This window comes from Canis lupus, chromosome 31 (genome assembly GCF_003254725.2).
Source record: "Canis lupus dingo isolate Sandy chromosome 31, ASM325472v2, whole genome shotgun sequence".
NCBI classification, from domain to species: domain Eukaryota; kingdom Metazoa; phylum Chordata; class Mammalia; order Carnivora; family Canidae; genus Canis; species Canis lupus.
In genome coordinates, this window is record NC_064273.1 from 33268470 (window position 1) to 33289986 (window position 21517).

The 21517-nt window shown below is 43.2% G+C and overlaps 1 long non-coding RNA gene across 3 annotated transcripts in view; it reads left to right on the forward strand.

Moving 5' to 3' along the window:
* Nucleotides 1-13293: 13293 nt before the first annotated feature.
* Nucleotides 13294-21517, forward strand: part of LOC112661787 (uncharacterized) — a 38026-nt gene continuing 29802 nt past the window's right edge. The window contains exon 1 of one of the 3 annotated variants that reach the window (XR_003137965.3): nucleotides 13294-14212. This is a non-coding gene — a long non-coding RNA (uncharacterized LOC112661787). The remainder of the gene's footprint in view (nucleotides 14213-21517) is intronic. The other 2 variants (XR_003137966.3, XR_003137967.3) reach the window with 2 other exon arrangements.

The following is a 21517-nucleotide window of genomic DNA, read 5'->3' on the forward strand; positions in this document are numbered from 1 at the left end:
CTTAACACAAGTTTGGGGGGATTATTTCTGAATTTTAAATACTTTGTCCGCTAGCGTCATATTTCTTGCTGTTAGAGGTCATTTAAAGGTGAGTGTGAATTACAGCAAGGGTGAATTACACACCCGCGACAGTAAAGGCAGGACAGGAAATGACAGTCCACTGCTGTGGCCTGACTTTGCCAGGTTTGGTTTTGTGGGATGGGTTCCCAGGGAGGTGGAACCAGAGCTGGAGATAAGTACACAGGGCACTCAACAAGCCATGCTCTTGGGATCAGCACACATGGATGCAGGTGGAGGAAGCAGGGCTGGGCAGGGGGAAAGGTGAACTGTGATCCAGCCCTGACAAAGGCCTCAGATGAGCCCCTGGGGCCCTCTGGAGCTGGGCTGATCCCTCAGAGCTGGGAGTCAAGTTCAATGGGGCCTGGCCTTTAACTCCTGCTGTGTGGTGAGCTCTCTGTGAGGCTCTGGTGTCCAGCCCTAGTCTAGGTGTTGCTGTGGTGATATTTTGTAGATGTGGTTCTATCTATAACTTACTGACTTCTAGGTTAAAGCAGATTGCTCTCCCTAATATCAGTGGGCCTCATCCAATCACTTGAAGGCCTTAAGAGAGCAGACTGAGGTTTCTTAGGAAAGAAAGTCTTAACCCCAGGCTGTAACATAAAAATCCTTCTGAGGGGTCCCTGGGTGGCTCAGTGGTTTAGCGCCTGCCTTTGGCCCAGGGCGCGATCCTGGAGACCCGGGATCGAGTCCCACGTCAGGCTCCCGGCATGGAGCCTGCCTCTCCCTGCCTGTGTCTCTACCTCTCTCTCTCTCTCTCTCTCTCTCTCTGTCTATCATAAATAAATAAAATCTTAAAAAAAAATAAAAAATAAAAAAAATAAAAATCCTTCTGAGTGTCCAGTTTGCCAGCCTGCCTGATAAGCGCCAGACTCAAGAGTGGGACATTTTCCCTTGCCTAAGTACTCAGCCTGCTGGCCCTCCTACAGGTTTCAGACCTGCCACTCCCACAGTTGTGTGGGTCAATTCTTCAAACTAAATTTCATTAAAATATAGACAGAGATACAGATGATACAGATACAGATACTGCTAGAAATCTACCTACATACGCCATGTCTATTCTACTAGACCTGCTTCTCCCTGCAGAGCTGTTACTGCTATGATGAATTAGTCATGGGCTGCCCTGGGAAAGAGGCATTGCCCTGGGCAGGGTTGCATCATCAGCTGGCACCAAAGAGGCATCTTCCAGAGACATTCTCAGCATCAGAGAAAACAAGGTCCTGCATTCTTGAGGGGAAGCTGAGCACCACATCCCAGAGTCCATGCCTATGGAGAAAACTCTATAGGTACGGGGAAAATTACTAGAACTGCAAGGTAAAACCAAGAATAATAAAATCACATCATTTAGAATTGGAAGGAATCTATCCATTATAAGTGTGAAATAATAGAAATGGACAGCATCAGATGCTCATGATGTTGAAGTAAGTCTCAGCAGACCAGGGACGTCAGGTGGCCCCACATGAAGTTACAGTGACCTCTGATATCAGGGGATCCACGACATTCATGCACAGTCAGAATGGGAGCCTGACACTCCCCTATGCACAGGAGGGAGGGGAGCCCCCCCCCTAAAATCTGGACTCGGAGAGGGAGGATGCTGATTTGTAGGGTTTGCTGATCTCTATGTGGTATAAATACTGCACCCCCCATTCTGTTTACCAACAGTAAGGGATGGGAAGAGAAGGGCACATACACAGTTCCACATGTGACACTCGGAGACACTAAGTGGCCCATGGAAGAGAAAAGACACCTGGTGCAGCAGCTCCTCCACTCCACCTGGACGGGGAATGGGGACTTGGGTGAGGAAATCCACGAGCATGGCCACACTGAATCAGTGAGCTTCAGAAGAACCATTCAAGGCTTGAAGCTGCCAGTGTACAGAGACAGGTGCCTGATCCCCAGGTGAAGAGCGCCCTGAGGGCAGGTAAGTAAGGCCGTGGTGGGAGCGTGTTGAGCTACCATCCAGGGTGAGGTAAGATGGCCTGAGTGTCTTCTCATGCCATGGAGCCCATAGAAGGTTGCTGGGCTTCTGAGGGCAAGTGAACCTTAAGAGAAAGAGACTGGATGTGTACCAAGGGTGAAGAATCTGGGGACAGGGTGGTACAAGCAGGTAAATATAGGGAGCACCATGTTGCCACAGAGAGCTGTAGTCAGATGACCCTATAGGAGCCCAGAAGTCTCCACCACCAATGCCACATGAAGGAGAGCCAGGGCTTGGACCTCAACTACAATAAGTCAATAGCCTCTCTTTCTGCTCCAGCCCTAGGGGGCCAGAGGCAAAGATCAGTGGGGTAGGAGGCACAGAAGAGGGAGTGTAGGAAGAAGTGGAAACAGCTGGAAGACAGGGAGACAGCCAATGAGGCCATCACAGTTCTGAGACAAGCCCAAGTGCAGAGGATCTTTACATGGACTGGAAAATGATGAGAAAGGGACTTTTGTTTGGTACATTTGTCTGAACCTCTCAATACTTGAAAATTAGACTGTTAATTAGTATCTGGAAGTGATGGGGAAAGTCTGGCACCTGGCAAGACTTGGATCTGGGGGGTGGAAAAGTGTCTCAGACTTGAGCAGTGAGTGTGGGTAACAAAGTCATGCTGCACCTGACTGGGTCCAGCTCATTCGGCCAACAGGGACACTGGTTTTCATATGCATGGCAGAGGGCTGGCCATGGCAGGAAAACCTGTAACAAAGCCAGGGGGAAATAGGCAGGTGTCAGGACCAATCAGGTCAAGAGTCAGCAACAGCCCACCTGGTCTCTAACAGGAGATGGGGAAATAAGAAAACGCCAAAGCAGTGAGCAGGGGGTCCAACATCAAAGACAAGACATCAACAAGACTGAGAAGCATCAGATGAATAAGCACCAAGAGACAGAATGGTCTAGAGCAGCCAGTGATCCAGGCTGGCACCAAACCCACTCCTCTACCCCCACCCCGCCCCATCCTGTCCTTGGGTCAAAGATACTGCACCTCACACCAGTCAGAATGGCTACAAGTAACAAGTCAGGAAAGGACAGATGTTGATGAGGATGCAGAGAAAGGGGTACCCTCTTATACTGTTGGTAGGAATGAAAGCTTGTGTAGCCACTCTGGAAAACAGTATGGAGGTTCCTCAAGAAGCTGAAAATAGAGCTACCCAACAACCCAACAATTGCACTACTCGATATTTACCCCAAAGATACAAATGTAGTGATTCAAAGGGGCACCTGCACCCCAATGTTTATAGCAGCAATGTCCACAATAGCCAAACTGTGGAAAGAGCCCAGATGCCCACTGACCCATGAATGGATAAAGAAGATGTGGTATACACACAATGGAATATTACTCAGTCATCAAAAAATGAAACCTTGTCATTTGCCAATAACGTGCCAATATAGTAAGTGAAATAGGTCAATCGGAGAAAGATAACTATTATATGATCTCACTCATATCGGCATTTAAGAAACAAAACAGGATCATAGGGGAAGAGAAGAAATAAAACAAGATGAAATCAGAGAGGGAAGCATAACAGACTCTGAGCTACAGGAAACAAACTGAGGATTGCTGGAGGGGAGGTGTGTGGGAGTTAGGGTAACTGGGTGATGGGCATTCAGGAGGGCACATGATGTCATGAGCTCTGGGTGTTATATGAATCACTGAACTCCACCTCTGAAACCAATAATACATATATTAATTAATTAAATTTAAATAAAATAAATTTTTAAAAAAGATATTGAGACTGCAAAGGTAATTAGTAAGAATATCTAGCAGGGAGAATGGATGGGCATCAAGGCAGTTCTAACGACCTCAGAGCCAGAAGGGCTTGCCTGGAGGCCAGAAGCCAGAAGAAATGTTCAGCTATATAGAAATATAAAATTCCCAGCTGGGTTCTCATTCTCTCTCGCAGTAGGGTAGGTCAGACAAAAAAATGTCCCATGAAGGACAAGACTCAGAACAGCTCTAGTGTGGTGTCACAGAGACCCCACCTGTGCTACAGGTGGCAGCCCCACAAAGTGCAATGAAGGGGTACAGAGGGGACCCTGCCATATGTGGCTCCCTCTCTCCTGCCAGGACTGTAGGACATTTTCAATAATGTCAACCACCCATCCTTCCTCTTGAGATGAGTGAAGTGTAGGCAGGAGGAGCTCCTTGTGCTTGCCCAAGAAATACAATAAGAAATCTTAAAAAGGATAAAATCATAGAACCAGTTGAAGTAGAATTAAACAATTAAGGGATGTTTATGGCTGAAATATACCAAGAAGTTTTTGCTTATTTTCTTTTGTTTCTTTGTGTTTCAACTGTTTTTGGACAACCACTCACTAATATAGAATGTCCTCTAGAGCTGAGCCAAGATTATCAATTTGAGACTCCTGGCAATTTCCAAACTCTGATATGGCTCATTGCAAAGTGAAGGCAGGCCTGGGATTTCAATCCTTCCACATATCTAACCCCACCTGGGAATCCTTGGCTCCAAGATTTTCCCAGTTGTCACAGTATGTTGTTTGCTTTTCTCCCTTGGTTATTGTGATTGAGTTTACAGGGAAACAACTGTCTGCCAGACCATCACCTCACCCACCAGACACAGGATTCGCCAACTTTTATCATTGGGACTCAGATTTCATATAATTCAGAGAATCACTGGATTCCAGGATTAGTCAGAAGGACCCCCATCCCCACTCTCAGCCAACTCAGACAACAGAATTCCCAACACAACAGTCAGACCAGCCAAGAATCCAACCTAATGTTCAAGTAGCACCGATGATAGGGATCCTAACTGAAGGCTTGACTATGAAATACTGTGGCCTAGAAATGGCTACAGCTTTGTAAAACCTAAAGAAAATCATGGCAAATCCCTTAAGGGACAAGGACAATGTACTAAGCTAACTTTTGAAGCAATCCAATGCTGTATGAGTGTAACAGACATGCTCAGTAGGAAAAAGTCATATAGACAGATGCAAAGATGTATATATAGAGAAATAGATGATAGGTAGGTAAGGTAGATAGATGATAGATGATGATTGATAGGTAGATAGATGATAGATAGATAGAGATAGAGAGAGATAGAGATATTTGAGTCTTAACTATGAAAGCCTAGCCAGAGAAATCAGGACAGATAACACGGTGGGGATTAGAATCACAAGGAAACACTATTCCCATACAAGGGAAATTTCCCTCATTTTAATTCTTGAATTACTTAACTCTCACGTTTCTCATTCCCTTGACATGCTCCGTGAGCACTTTGCTGTGAACATGATCTTCACATGGCTGTGGGCAAGCTTTCTGTCACCACTTTTAAGGAGAGGGATTGCAGTTCGCTTCTAGAGTCTTAATAGAAGCAAGTTTAAAATAAATTCATAGCCATAAAGAAATAAAAATGCACACAAGTCAAGCTTAACAAGCACTTTGTAGAAAGGAAGTTATTTTATGAAGAACGTTTGGAACTTGTGAAGGCTTTGAAGGACCTCTGAGCCACTTCCATTGTCTTCCTGAATGCTTTTCATCCTGTTCTTTTGCACTTGGCATAAACCTCCTACTTCTTGATTTAATTTACATTTTTAACTTTTGACACTTGCCTCGCAAATGTGGAGGAACTTTTGAAGAAGAAACCAAAACAGCTGTACAAACGTAAGATATCAGAAAATCAAATGTTTTTTGATAAATATTGATTTAAATGAGGGGAAAGGTGGTAAGGACTGGAAAAGCAGCAACTGATGTATTTATAGGAATTAAATCCGCCCTTATCGGTACAAATGCTTCCGCATTCTGTAAATAGCAGCCCAGAGTGACAACCCTGTGAAAGTCATGCTCTGTCACATGTTCACGGGTGGACTTTGCGATTTTCATTCTATTCCTCTCAAGCCCTTTCGGAGAATATCTCTGAACTCCTAACAGTGTTTGGTGTTTAACGGTCCACTCCTTTAAGCAGCTGGAAGTTTCTTGAATGAAACACAGGAGGCTTTCACTTCTGGAACTCTAAGATCTGGTGAGAGTCCTCAAAAAAGTATGACGCCAGTTGGTACGAATTTCCTCCTGAGAAGTGAAAGATAAACCACATCAAAAAGTTACCGAAGAGCTTCCTGACTCTACTGAGAATGGGTTACCCTAGCCACAGCCGGGGTGAGAGCACAACCCCACCGTCTGTTTTTCCAGCGGGGCAGGGCACATTCAGACCTACTGCAGGCAGAAGCACAGGCCGGGCATAATCCTGTCCCACATAGACGCTATGAACTCAGCCAGTTAAAAAACGTTCAATGTTTAACATGAATTATTATTCTCCTAAAGAATTTTTCTTTGAGAGGGTCTCTGTCCCAGAGGAAGAGATCTGAAACGTGTCCAGATCGAGTCCTTCTTTGACAAAAAATGCAGACGGAGATAGACGTAAGGGTCTCCAGCAACAGGCCTTATCTGAACATTTTCTGGGATTTTCAGACAAAATTTTATGAAAACCAACAGACAAAAACCAGAGTCTTCCTTTGGGGTTTCTGACCCTGGGACCTCACAGAGAAGCTCCACCTGGACGGAGCAACAGTGGATGGAGGGGTCTTCCATGTGAACGCCAGCTTTCTCTCTGCTTCTACTGAATTCATCGGCTGTTTTGCAAGCAAAATCACAAACTCATACAGCAATAAGTTCTTCTAGACATCACCTAGCCCAGGTAATATGTGATCCTATTCTTGGATTGGGGAAGGTCTCTGATAAGGTTTTTGGTCATCCTTAGAAAAGTAAAAGAACAGTCATTTTATTCATGAAGCTGAATTAGAGAAATTCAGTCTTTTTTTTTTTTTTTTACATTACAGTTGACCCTTGGACAACAGAGGATTGGGACACCCATCCCCGGCACAGTTGGAGTCCATGGGTAACTAACTGTTGACTCACCAAAACCTAACTGCTAATAGCCTACAGTTGACCTGTACTGTATCAAAAAAATCCACGTACAAGAGCATCTGTGTATTTCAAACCTGTGTTGTTCAAAGATCAAGGTATATACATTGTTTTTGTTTTTTGGGTTTTTCTTTTTTTGGTGTTAAAATTTTTCATTTGCAGAAATGCTGTGAAATTACAGAATAGGTAATATTTTAATATTCTTGCCTCCCTTTTATAATTTTAGTCATCCCATGTCTCCTTTCTAAAATCTCCACAAAATTATGATAATTTCATTAGGTACCTGCAAATATTTTTTATAAAATAAGTGGGAGGAAATGCAAAATATTATATACACTAGGATAACAACCAGGAAAGACAATACACAAATATGATATGAAACAAAATGGAAACAGGTGCATACAGATGGTATAATTGGGGCAGTGCAAATTTTTTAAATTTCTTTTAATATTCCTACAGATCTTTTAAATTAAAAGAAGTTTCAAATGAATATACATTACTATAATGAGCAAATCAAAACACAAAACAATAAAATTCCCTATCAAGGCATGCACATTTCTCTCTAGAGCCATTGGAGACTGTCTTTCCAAAAATATTCAAATAAATGTTAACTCTTTTATCACTTTCTTAATTTATGCATTATGAGTATTATTATTGTATCCTGTCTAAGTACTAATCCAATTCACATGTCCGTGCTGGGTCCTAAAGAACACTCTAGACCACATTCAAAAACCCTTCTCTGGTAGGGTAATCTTGAATAGGACCAATTTTAAAACCCTCATGGAATTGCTATTAGTTTTATGCCACTACAAGAGTTATAATCCATTTGCTTTCTTATTGCAAGTCTGAAATGTTAACTGGAGAGTATACTTATTACAGAAGATCTGACCTCTTCTTCCTCAATTCCCAATGAAGATTCTGCTTTGGTTCCCCTTAAGACAATCTTCCCATTATACCTACAGTTAACTAGTGAAAAGTATTTAAGAGGGTAGATCTCTATTAAGTGTTCTTAATAATAATAATAATAATAATAATAATAATAATAATAAATGTTCAATGCTTATTACATGAAATCATTTTCCCTATCTGTCCTCCCAACTTCCTTTTGCACATAATTGCAAATGTAATCTCTTCCTGAATCCTCAGTTTTTCCCACCAAATGAATGACATAATTTTTATTATCTTCCTCCCCACTTCTGTCCACTTTTTTTAACTATCAAAAACTATCTATACTATCCAATGTTTTCAACACCAGTAACAGATATTATATGAAGAAAATCATCTTGGGGCACCTGGTTGGCCCAGTCAGTTAAGCATCTGACTCTTGATTTTGGCTCAGGTCATGATCTCAGAGTTGTGAGATAAAGCCCCACATTAGGTTCTGTACTCAGCAAAGAGTCTGCTTAAGTTTATATCTCTCCCTTCCCCCTGCCATTCCCCCCACTTGCTCACACTTACATGCATGCGCGCTCTCTCTCTCTCTAAGCAAAATGAAAAGAAAATCATCTTTGAATGGTCAATATGCCTCCCTGTCATCCAAAAAGATTTTTTTAATGATTTTTTCTTACTTAATGTCTGCTCTGTCCCTGGACTTAGCTATAAATACAATAAATAATAAATATTCTTCTGGAAAAGCAACCATAGGCCATCACATGGCAGACTCACCTGAGACAATCAGGCCCTATTCCCATTACAAACACATTAAAATCCTATGGAAAAGATAACCATCCACACTCATTATCCAGAAAAACAATAAATATAACAGCCAAAAGAGAAAGAAATTCTCAAGATCCAGAATCAAAGACAGATATTAAAGCAAGAGTGGTTAAATGCTAGCTGAAATCACAATAAGCCATAGGAATTTGGGTCACAAATATAGATCCTAAGGACTTTGAGTGGGGTTCTTAGGCCCAAGTAAGAACCAAAGACAAAGTTATGGCCCAGAGGAAGCAGTAGAGTGGGGAATTAGAACCCTCCCTAGGAAGAAAGTTTGTTGTGTGCCTAAAGCCAGATGCAGAAAAAAAAAATCATCTGTGAGAACTCATTTCTATTATCTGTATAGTACATACCAGCATAGGTGAAGAGAAGATAGATAGATAGATAGATAGATAGATAGATAGATAGATAGATGATAGATAGATAGACTGACTCATAATGATCAATACTCTCAGGGCTCTGGCAGAAGTAAACAGAAAACCTACATTGCAGGGACAATTTCACATTTTCACATTTTAGGGTACAGTAAACTTACAAAGAAAAACTAACACCCACTGAAGATGAGATCACAAGCAACGACTACAAAGTACACGAAGAAAAAAATAAAATGAGTAGAGTTTAGTAGATGTGACAAATGTAAAAGGAGGAATTAGCTTCACAAACACTGTGGGAAAAAAATCAAACCAAAAGAGTCCATAAAATGAGTTTAAAATACTTTTTTCAGTAATTACTTTTTGATGAAAAACAGTATAACAGTAAACCAGTAACAGGCAGAGCAATAATAATTGAAGACAATGTAATTAAAATAATTGAATAATAATTGAAATAACTGAAGACACTTACAGAAGTGAAAAACTTGTTAGACAATTTTAAAAATTACTTATTCACAAACGATGAGAAGAATCAGTGAACTACCTAGAAAGAAGTCAAGAGAGGGAATGAGACATATGGTAAAGGGCATGAAGGCTAGAAAGTGATGTCTAAGCCTATTAGGATTTCCGTAGTAAGTGAGTAGTGAAGACAGGGGATTAAAAAATATTCAAAAGGGATACTTAGGGAGAAATCACAACCAGATTGGAAGAAAGAAATGTGACTGCAGAATAAATTTTTTTTTAAAAAAGAGTCCTGTCCCAAATAAATATAATCAAATCTCCATTTAGCCCTATTGTGACAAGACATGAAAGACCAAGCATTAAAAGTGGCCAGAGGACATGAGGTGCCTGGGTGGCTCAGTTGGTTAAGCATCTGACTTGTGACTTCAGCTTATGGTCTCATGAGATGTAGGATCTAATCTGTGCTCATCAGAGAGTCTGCTTGAGATCTTCTCCCCCTGCCCTCCACACACACTGTCTCTCACACACACGTTCTCTCTATATATATAATACTAATTAATAGATAAATAAATCTATCTTTAAAAAAAAAAGTGGCCAGAGGACAGGAAAGAGACTAGCTACAAAGGAGGCAGTGCAAAGGGTACAAGCTTCTCCCCAGTGACAAACCTTCAAAGTGCTGAAGGAGGAGAACTGGTAACCTCAGGTTTGGCCATGCAAAATGATCATTCAAGAGGGAGGGCAAATGGATGAAATATGGAGGTGAAGTCCAAAGAAAGATTTTTCCACTCATATATCTTTCATTAAAGAACTACCAACGTATGTCTGTAGTAACAAGGAAATTAAACCAGAAGGTAAAAACAAATACACTTAAGAACCAAAGGTAAACAAAATCAGTCAGCAATTGAGAGAAGCAGATAAACACTGATACAGTTAGAACAATGGTCTGGGGGATTGGCATGGGGCAGTGGTCACAGGGCAGATGGAAGGAGGGGCTGGGAGTCCAGAGTCTGGGACTGTGTGGGAAGAGGACAGATACAGGGCTGGACTGTTGACTTTGTTGGGTGAGGAATAATCCTAACATGGTAGCAGGAGCCCAAACCTTCCAAAACCTGTAGGCAGGGGGAGGAATTAAAGACATCTGATAAAGTGATTAGAGGAGTAAAAACAGAAAAGCATAGGCACACCTGGGTGGCTCAGTGGTTGAACATCTGCCTTTGGCTCATGTCATGATCCCGGGATCCTGGGATCGAATCTCATATCATGCTCCTGCAGGGAGCTTGCTTCTTACTCTGCCTGTGTCTCTGCCTCTCTCTGTGTATCTCTCATGAATAAATAAATAAAATCTTAAAAAAAAAAGAAAAGCACAGAATAAGTTAACAGTAGTAAAAAATAAATAGATGCTAGAGTAATATTATAAATATACACATGAAACTCACTAGTCAAACAGAAATATTCTCATTTAGGGCACCTTTTAAAACCAGTTGTATTCTGTTTCTGGCAGACTTTTTAAAACATAACCAAACAGAAAAGTTAAAGATAAATGTGTTAAAGAAGATACACCTGGGAGCGCCTGGCTGGCTCAGTTTGTAGAACATGTGTCGAGTTCAAGCCCCAAGTTATGCAGATATTGCACAATAAATAAGTAAACTTAAAAAAAAAAGACACAACTGGTAAACCAAGAAAGCAGCAGCTCGACCACCAACAAAAAGAAAGCTGAAACAATTTTAATTTCAAGAAAAAGTAGATTTTAAGGTGAAATTAATTATTTGGAATAAAGATGTACAATCCGGAATGATAAAAGGAAATAATTCACCAAGAAAATAGAAAAATCCAGAAGCTGCATGCACCAAACAACAAAGCCTCAGAATATATAAGCAAAACATGAATAGAATTATTAAAAAAAAAAAACAGAAAGATCTATTATAGGTCACAGAGAGAAATGGTCACTTCCTCCAAAACTGTTAGATCAAACAGCCAAAAAGTCAGTATAGATGACTGAGGATGCCTTGTGCTACTTGACCTGGTGCCTGAGATCTGATGACTGGACCCAAAGCTGAGAACACAGAGTCTGGGACCCCACATTCTGAAGAGAGACATGAATCACTGCGGGCTCGTGTTTAATAGGAAGTGGCTGACATGGCTCCAGGCATGTACAGAGGGGGTGAGGGACAGGTTGAGGATGTGTTTCCTAGAAATGCCACAGGAGACAGCAAGGCTTCAAGCCTCTTGCTTATACAGAGTGGGCTTGGGAATCAGTAGAGCTTCCTATCAGGTGAAGGGGGCACTGAGGGAGCTTGAGCAATCAAGCCAAAGGGGTCTCTCATCCTGGGAACCTGGCAGGTCCCCTGACGTACTCACATGGCTGCCACCCAAACAGCCTGTATCAGACAGACAGAAGCAGCCAGAAAATTCGTTTCACTTATACCTCACCCCACGCATGCTGGACGGCATGGACGGAGTCTCTCATGTTCTTTCTTCCTTTCTGATATTTCCTACTCATTTTTTCTAGTCAGAGACATATTAAATCATTTTTCTCAAGTAAGTTATACGTACTCCAGCTCATAAATAGGAGGAAGAATGTGGGTGACATTTCCAACACTTGGCAAAAGCCAGCCAAGGAAAGAACATATAGGAAGATGTCCTGAAGCTCTAGCAATGTCTTGCACACGAAGGATTCCATCTTGCAAAATTACAGCCACGAAATGCTTAGAAAAGTTTAAAATACTATTTAAATAGGATCTGAAAAGCTTTCTCAAAAAGAGTTTGTGGAAACATGATTGATTTGGATGCCTTTTCTCTTTTTTTTTTCTTTTTCTTTTAGAAATAAAATAATAGGAGTAGCTTTCTGGTTAAAGCATATGAGTAAAAAATTGAGATCTTATTTGGTTTAAGAATATTTTCCAGTTTGTATCATTATACATGGTGCCTTCTCTGTAATATGCCTATTTTTTTAAAAGGCTAAAATCACATGTAGTGGGCAGATTCCATTTACACCAAGAACATCTGCACTTATTAAACCCTGTATGTCCCTTTTGAAAATGGTCCTTTGCCTTCCTACATCTTCCATTTCAACCGAATTATTTAAATCCTCATGAATAAACAGATGAAGAAAAGAAATACAGTGAGTAGGCGTCTATTTAGAGTTAATTTCTTGGACATTTCTAAGCAGCAGGTGACCTCTGAACATGCTGACCATTCGTCTAACAGCGGAGGGCCCCCAAAATCCTAATTCACCCTCAATGGTTTGCTGGTTCTTATCTGCATAAACACCATGTTCATCTCGTCAACTGCATTCCAAGCACACAGGAGGGCTGGTGTGGTAGCAACACTGTCTGGACGTGTCCATCCAGGGCACCCTAGACGCCAATCACCTTACTTAACACTATTTAGTAAACTCACAAATGAGACTGAGCCATTCACTGCCATGGGCTTAAGACGATCACAGGCCTCTAGTTAGATTTAGTTTCCAAAATAAAAATTAGCACTAGCAACTTCTTTTCAGCCTATTGTTGATGCAGTGATAAGAACAGGAAATCCGATGGTCTCACCATCATCAGAGTTATTGCATAAATTTATTGCTTGGGAGCCAGTTAGTAAAGCATGCCACGTGACCACATTCCATGGCAGTGAAAAGCTGTCCTTGCGGAAAGCACAACTCCCCTTCCTTTCCTGTTTGCAGTGGGTTGCTGGTCACTTTCTGGAGAGCGTAAGAATCCTCCCCCAAGTAGCTCTGTCCCCAAAGCACTGACATCAGCAAACACCAGCAGGTAATGTACCGCAGACTGGTCGTCTTCTTGTTCACCATACAGCCTGGCAGGCAAGAACATCACTTTGTTTTCCTCTCTCTCTGGTCCATTCCCACCAACAGTCACCACAGTGGACAAATGGCTGGCCTGGTTGAAGCAGTGAGAGTGACAAATGACCCTGAAGTCGCTACATTCCTTCTCATCAAAATGGCAGAGAAGGAGCTCTACATGTGCAGTTCGCTCCCAAAAGAGGAGAAATGATCTGTCTAGAAGGGGAGCCCATCCACACCCAACAACAGGCTTGGGTTCACCAACATGGCCAGCCCTTCTAAGCTCTGCCGACCAAGCTTCCTCAGGACACAAGATCAACTCAGAACCCCGATATCTTCATCACTTGTTCCTGCCCTCTGGGTCAAGGTGTTTTAGAAACACAGAACCATGGGCTTTTGGAGCCACTCAGGACTTTGGAGCTCACCCCATTCTTTTCATCGGAGAAAGGAGGAAACTAAGCAAACTTTTCCTCAAAAAATCCCTGAGGCATTTTTCCCTCTGGTTTTATAAGCAATGGAAGAGGACCAGCTAGAAGTGCCTACACTCAGAGCCCAAAGCCCACCTTCCTTTCTGGCACCCTCCTCCCTCTCCAAAGTAGTACTACACAACTGATATGTAGAAGGAACAGCTTTGACCCTTTTCCATGGGTCCATAGAAGGAATGTGACATAAAAGCATGGGTGCCTTGGCCAAGAAGATGTAGGCAGACATCTACTCTGGAATTCTGGGAAAATTTTACCCTCCTAAAATAAGCCCCGCCTGTCCATTGTGACATCATCCTTATTGCATCAAAATCAGATGCGAGGTTGCAGGTGGGCAGCCATCTCAGGACCAATCAGATGAAACCAGCTTCGAAGGTGGCAGAGCAGGAGCTAGAAGGGGTCTGGGTCCAGGACTACTCCTGTCCACACTGCTCCTTATGCAAGACACACACTCTGGGGGAGACAGGCTGACCAGTAAGTAGGAGAAAAAACACAGAGTATGCCCAGCTTGGCCCCAGCAGAGTGTCTTTTGGTTGGGGAACCAGCCTGCCCAAAGGCATTAACCTGGTCTACCATATGCTAAGATTCCTGGGACAGGGTCTCTCCGGGGGAGGCCTGAGGTTGTCCACCTCAGCCTATGACTAATGGGTAAGTGTGTATCAGAGGTGACAGACACATCAGCAAACATATTGCTTATTTATTAAGGCAGGGATTACATCCCAGCCTAGCAAGTGGGTTTTCAGAGCTGGCATTACTCAGCATAACAAGAAGCAGAGACACCCAGAAGTCGCAGGTATGCACTTAATTTCGTACTTTACTAAAACAGCTGACAGAGTTTCACTGACAATACCGGTGCTTCCCACACACCTACCTCCGCCTCGTCAACAGATAAAATGTCAGCCATGTAAATTAAACAGGTGATAAATGATCTAACTGAATGTAATGATTATCTGAGCAAAATATCCTGATTGACTTGTCACAGAGCCTACAAGTCTTCTGGTTCCTATCCCAAGGGTGTAGCCACTGTACGTGTGGAAGGCACCTGTTCAAAATGCAGTAGAGTCCAACTCTGGCTCTGACATTTACTGCCTGTCGAGACCTTTATGATGCTCATAATGGCCCCAAGCCTCAGTTTCCTGGTGAACAGAAGCCACCTCAAAGGTAGCTGTAAAAATACTGAGACAAGGTCTGTAAAGCACCCAGCATGTAGAAAGCCAGGTAAGGAAATATATATTAATAATGCTATGAAATCATAATGTTCACACCAAATGATGGCTGATAATTAGAATTATCTGTGCTGCCTTCTTTCTTTGGGAAAAAAGTCCCAATTTATAAGGACTGCCAATTTCTATGGTGCAAATGTGCCCACTGTGGCCAACTTCCAGCCACCAGCGAGATGTCACTGAATGTGGAGTTGGGAAGATGTGCATACAGTCAGCAATCATGAGCTGGAAAGAGCTAGCAACAGCTCGCTGCTGGCTTGAGCATAGTGGCCACACTCATGCAGCTTCTCCTGTGTATGGCTTATACCTGCCACACAGTCGGCACTAAGAAACAGTTAATGGATGAATGAATGATTGACTAATAAGGTACTAAGCTATTTTCATCTCTTAATAATTCGGCATACATTTGAACTGAGACTTAGAAAACAAAGTTTTGATGAATACTAACTAAATCAGGAGGGAATACCTTAAGGGCATAGGCGGGGGGCACAGCCAGAGCAAAGAGGCTGCTCTCCTACTATCCAGCACCACCCTAGGGACACAGCACATGGTCAATAAACATCTGCTCAATTGGATGGAACCAAAGGAGGCTCCAGAAAGAAATGAGCTGTAAGTTGGCTTGGGAAACACGCAAACTATAGGAGATGTATTAGGCTTCTCCAGAGACACAGGATGTGTGTGTGTGCATGTGTGTGTGTGTGTGTGTGTGTGTGTCTAAAGAAATTTACTATAAGAAATTGGCTCACATGATTATAGAGGCTGAGAAGTCCCAAGATCTGCAAGCTGGGGAACTAGGGAAGCAGGCAGCATAAGTTCCAACCCAAAAGCAGGCAGTCTTGAAACCCCCAAAAACGTTCATGTCTCAATTCAAGTGTAAAGGCAGGGAAAGACTAAGCTCAAGGCAGTCGAGCCGGGGAAGTTTCCTATTACTCATGGGGGGCGGGGGGGGGGGTCAGGCTTATTGTTCTATTCAGGCCTTCGACTGATAGAATGAGGCCCACCCTCATCAGGTGAGCAGCTTTACTCAGGTAAAGGGTTCCTTTCGTCCAGGAACACCCTCACAGTGTTGAGGCGCCTGTCCTCTCCTCCCTCATTTATATTGTAAGTGCTGCCTTGAGGAAACACAGCCTAAGATGCTGCTCAGTTAATGGAGGTGACTCTTTATCTTAAATCCAGTTCAGCTTCAATTTCTGAAATTTCCTAACCACCAAAAGGTTCTAAAAAAGCCACTATGCAATGCACCAGCAAACTCCCCGGGGATCCCCAAAGGAAGCGACGTGATGTTCCTCTCAGCAAAAGTCAAGCTGTGCGTCAAAATTTATTGACAGAGACAGCACTTCGTGAACCCCCCTGCCTGAATTTCCAGCAAAAAGACCTAAAGCATCGAGTCCCATTCTGCTTCTCCAAATCCACCTGTGAGTGACCTCCACCTGGGGATGACACAGTCTCATTAACAACACTGTGGTAAATGTCATCTACTCCCTCGTGAATTTTGGCAGAGATGACCGACCTCACATTCTTCCCCTTCTAAGATTCAGTGGTACCATAAATACGTCTAAAACAGATAAGGTTTCATAAAAATTCCTCTGCAAAGAGTTGCTTATGAGGGACCACAGGCCCTCCTTGCCTCTGGCACGGAGTCCATGTCCTTTTGCAGCCCTTGCTCCAGCCACAGCAGATCTGGAATGGACATCTAAGGAGGGTCCCTCAAACCAGCCTGTGCTCAGCCTCCCCTCAGACCAAAGGGGAAGGACAGACCACTGCTCCGAGCTGGGAATCCCCTACACGTTGCAGTCCCCGGCTGACATTTGAGGAGGAACATTTTGTTGGATAAGTGTAGATTTTTCTTTAAAAGCATACCCACACCTTCATTTTTAATGCTCAACAGATTTTCAAAAGAACAAATAAATGTAGCAAGTATACACTTTAACCTCCTTTTCCACCAATTCCCCTCCTGATAATGTTCACTGAACTAATTCCCCTCCTGATAATGTTCATCGAACAAGAGATAGAGACGGTGCAAGTCCTGCACTCATTTCTTTCTTTCTTTTTTAAGATTTTATTTATAAGGAATCTCTATGCCTAACGTGGGGCTCGAACTCATGATCCTGAGATCAAGAGTCGTAGGCTCCACCAACTGAGCCAGCCAGGGACCCCATACCCATTTCTACTGCACTTAGTCACCGGGAAAGCTTCTATTTCATGCAGGCAATGCGGAGATTTGTTGCTTCCTAGAGTTTGCCGAGAGTCAGCTGCTGAGGGAGTCCAGGGAGATGCCCCTGTCCAGAGCAGAGTAGGGATAGTGAGAAAGGAAGGCCCTGATTGCACCCTGTATGGACACCATCCATGGCAGCAGGCAGAGGGGAGGGATACCAGTGGCATGGAGTCAGCCCAGAGACATGGTAGGAAGAAAAAAGGGAAGTAGACCTGAGGCCACCTATGCTGGGCACAACTTTCACTTCCTTGTCGATATGGACAGAGGATAGTCTTCTAGAGAGAAGACAGAGGCTTCTAGAACATCACTAGTGAGACTAGAAAGGATAAGGACACATAAAATGAAGGCAAAGCCATTGGGGGAAACCCCCTGCAACAACCCAGCCCCAACCAGAAGCTGGAAGTAAGACCCCCCCTCGTGGGAGTTGCCTTGAGTCGTGAAAGTGACCTTGCAGCCTTTGCAAAAACAGGGCAGGAAGACGATGTGAGAATAAACAGATTAATTCAGGAGAAGGTAAGAATGGAAAGCAGCAAACGTCGGAATCATAAACTGGCAGAAGCATGCATGTCCCTTAAAATCACAGCTGATGATGAAAAAGTAACATAGATGGATCGCCAAAAAGTCACTTAGATCTGATTGAATCTAAGAGACAATCCTTGGCCCCAAAGCAAGAGGCTTAGTTAGTGACATTTTAAATCACCATAAATATAAGGTGGGCAAGAACGAGCAAGTTCTCGGGGCACCCTGGTGGCTCAGTGGTTGGGCGTCTGGCTTTGGCTCAGGTTGTGATCCTGGAGTCCTGGGATCAAGTTCCGCATCAGGCTCCCTCTGCGTATCTCTCATAAATAAATAAAATCTTAAAAAAGAAAGAAGGAAGGAAGGAAGGAAGGAAGGAAGGAAAGAAAGGAAGGAAAGGAAGAAAGGAAGGAAGGAAAGAAAGGAAGGAAGGAAAGAAAGGAAGGAAGGAAGGAAGGAAGGAAGGAAGGAAGAAAGAAAGAAAGAAAGAAAGAAAGAAAGAAAGAAAGAAAGAAGAAAGAAGAAAGAAGCAGCAAGTTCTCTCATTTTGGGACAAAAAAAAGAAAAGAAAAGAAAAAAGAAAAGAAAAGAAAAAAGAACAAAAAGTCTTAAAAACATAACAATAAAATGGATAATACTGAGCCCTTCAGAAAATTCTTCCAATAAAGGGCAATGGTCTATTGGGGATGTAGCTTTGCTGTCACCAGCACACAAAAACAGCGCCTTCTCCGCAGCAGGATGATACTCAGGACCACCCAGCACTGCCTTCCCCTGAAAAATCAGAGTACGTGGAGATTAAGGTGGACTGATGAACTGAAGTGCATTCTGGTTCCCCCCTGCCACTCACCAGCAGCGTGACGCTGGCCAAGTTATAATTCTGTGCCTTATGTTTACAACTATAAAATGAGAATTAAATCATACTTGGCCCCCAGGGGCCTGGGACAATCAAGTGGGTCACTGTGCATTAGCCCAACCCAGCTCCGAAAATTTAGCCAGCACTTAATAACTCAAGGGCAGTATCTGAAGAAGGCACTGAGAAGGACCCTACAATATTAAGAAGATGTAATTCAACAAGGGCCATGCAGACCACTCGGTCTGCTAGATATTCCAAATCAAATCAAATTCAGGCTTTGTGATCTGTTGCCATCCTCTCCCCTGGCTCCTTCCAGGACGGCATCAGTGACGGACCAGGCCCTTTCCCATTCCCCAGGCAGCCCAGATGCTAGGCTGAAGGTATTTCAAGGGCTCTGGTTCATGAGCCAAAGGGATCTGGAACTGTGGCCACATACCTGGTGTCCAGGGAGCCAGAGAAGAGCCTTGGCCACTTATAAACGACCTCTCCAAGATGTGGCATTTCTTTGTTCTCTCCTCCCTCCCCCCACTCCCTCTCCCACTTAATCTCCCTGCAATGCTAGCCTACTTCACTACCTTTACAGTTCACTAAAACTGTGACCCTTAGTCTTCCATGTAAAGAAAAAAATGGTGCATGAGATCTCCTGGCAAACCTAAGAGCATCACTTTTCCGAGATTCTAGCTAATGGGGACAGCTCAGGAGGCCCTACATGATGTACCAGGTGAATCTATTATATTTCAATCTACATTGCCTGACACAGTTTATGGGACCAGAATTTATTACCAGCCTTATGGCTTCATAAATTAGCTAGTCAAGCTATTGTCCCATCTCCGTGCGCTGTTTTAGCCATGAATTTATGGTATTCTGGCTTAAAGTAGCATCATTGCCATCACTTCCCAGTACTGGGAGCATTAATTTTATCCTGAGATATAATTCATCATGGTTATTATGAGAATACCAACATAAACAAAAGAGGAAGAAAAATATGTAGGTTATGGTCTAATTGCCAGAACCAATCCCAAAAGGAAAGGGGACACTTGATAAAGTTTGTAATCTTTGGATGAGTCTTGAGTGTGCTTAGCGTGATTCCAACTCAAAAACCTTTACACACTTGAATGGGAAAATATACAGTGAAAAGCCCGTTGAAAATCCACAGAGCGCCAGCCAAGCAAAAGTGCTGTACTCTGTCAGGATATCTGGGCTGTGTTCCCTCTGTAAATCTGCATTTTAAGTGTTAGATAAAGAGAATCCATAAATCAGTATTCTATTTCCTCAACGTGACCTGGTGTCTTCGGCAAGGATCTTCTGCTATTTGGCTGTTTGGTCTGGTCTGGTTTTATGTGGTCAGTTGTGGGCTTGGTTTGGTTTAGGGGGTGGAGAGATCATACGGCCTAAAAGCTATGATTTGTTCTTTTGTTCCTGCTCATTACTCCAAGGACTAAAACTGCTGCCAATTCAACTATCCTGCCCACGTGTGCTAGCCAAACGGACCTCTGGCTTGTAGCTGCAGAACCCCGGTGCATGCCACAGTTCTGCAGCCAGCGGGTGGCACGGTACCATCAGAAGGCACAATATCACCACTTGAAAATGACCAAAAAAAAGCGAACACTGGCTTTATTTACTTTAAAATACAGCCTACATTGTCTCATGAGTAAGGAATTGATTTTTAATGCATTAAAAAAATAGTCAAAACCATTAAAATGTTCCCATCATCAAGATTTTAAGGATGCCAAAAGCAGCTGGCATTATCAATGATATCTCTGTAGGGAAAGAGCATGGATTTTGGAAATAGAAAGATGTGGATTCCAATGTGGACTCTACCACTACCCCGTTTTATCCAAGGACAGACCTTCTGGTCCCCAGACTCTGGGGCTAAGTCAAGTTTCCATTGCAGAGTTGGGGTGGGTGCATGGGCAGCAGCCTTAGTAAATTTGGCCTGAAAACAACAGGTCTAAAGAGCTTGGAAAGTGGAATCCAGGGGTGCCCGGGTGGCTCAGTCGGGTAAGTATTTGTCTTCGGCTCAGGTCATGATCCCGGGGTCCTGGGATCGAGCCTTGCCTGAATCTCCCTGCTCAGCGGGAAGTCTGTTTCTCCCTCTCCCTCTGCCCCACCCTCCACATATCCTCTGTCTCTCGCTTTCTCTCCCTCAAATAAATGAAAAATTGAAAAAAGAAAGGAAGAAAGAAAGAAAAAAAAGAGGAATCCATTTGGCAGCTACTCAAATACACTCACCAAGCAAAGACTTGCTTGGTTAGAAGGACTTTAGACATACTCCAATACACTCGAGGGGTGAAGAGTTGAGGATGACACTGAGGATTTTCAAAATTTAAGAGGGCACAGATTACTGGAAGAATAAGCATTAAAGATGCCCATTCAGTATCCAAGTGAAATGCCAAGTCAACAGTTGGATATCGGAATTTGAGAATGGGGGACGGTCAGTGATGGAAATACGGGGAGTCATTGGCACACATGGGGAGAACTGGAAGCCATCGGCTGAATGAGGTCACTCAAAGTAACAGACTAATGCCCTTCTGTGATAAATAGATTGAGGCAAGTTACCGTGGATTACAGTTCCAACTCTTAGCTTTCCTCCCTCCTGTAATAGGATAATGCAATTCTTGTGGTCTTGTGACTTGCTCCCCACTTCCAGTGGCCAAGTATACTTGCCTCTCCCTTAGCTTTGAGCTTGGCCATGTGCCTCACTTTGACCAATAAATATCGGCAAAAGTGTCCTCGTGCCACTTCCAGATGGCAACTTGAAAAGGAATGATAGATTTTTGCCTGCTTTTAAGCTACCTCCCACCGCCATGAGAAAAGCATGCTCCAGAGAGCTGCTGCCTCTTCAGTGTGGGACCCAGGATGGAGCTCCATGAAGCCCAGCTGACCCCAACTGAGCTGCATCTGAATGAGAAATAAATGTTTGCTATTATAAGGCACTGAGACTTTAAGGGTTGTCACTGCAGCAAAAACTG